Below are 204 nucleotides of genomic sequence, written 5' to 3'. Positions count from 1 at the left end.
AACGGGAATGTAACGCATTCATAAATCAATGAATCAATACAAAGTCAAAATGTCATATCACGGATCATCCTAGAGCATTACAACCAACAAAACCGTTTAGTACTCACGTTATAGATGGATGACGTGGAGTTCGAAGGCTGATCATTCAAGACGTATAAACCATTCACTAGATAACCATTACCATAGTAAATATCGTCTTGATAA

Source organism: Tarenaya hassleriana, unplaced genomic scaffold (genome assembly GCF_000463585.1).
Source record: "Tarenaya hassleriana unplaced genomic scaffold, ASM46358v1 Cleome68, whole genome shotgun sequence".
NCBI classification, from domain to species: Eukaryota; Viridiplantae; Streptophyta; class Magnoliopsida; order Brassicales; family Cleomaceae; genus Tarenaya; species Tarenaya hassleriana.
The sequence above is the reverse complement of the archived record's forward strand: the minus strand, read 5'-3'. Positions refer to the sequence as shown.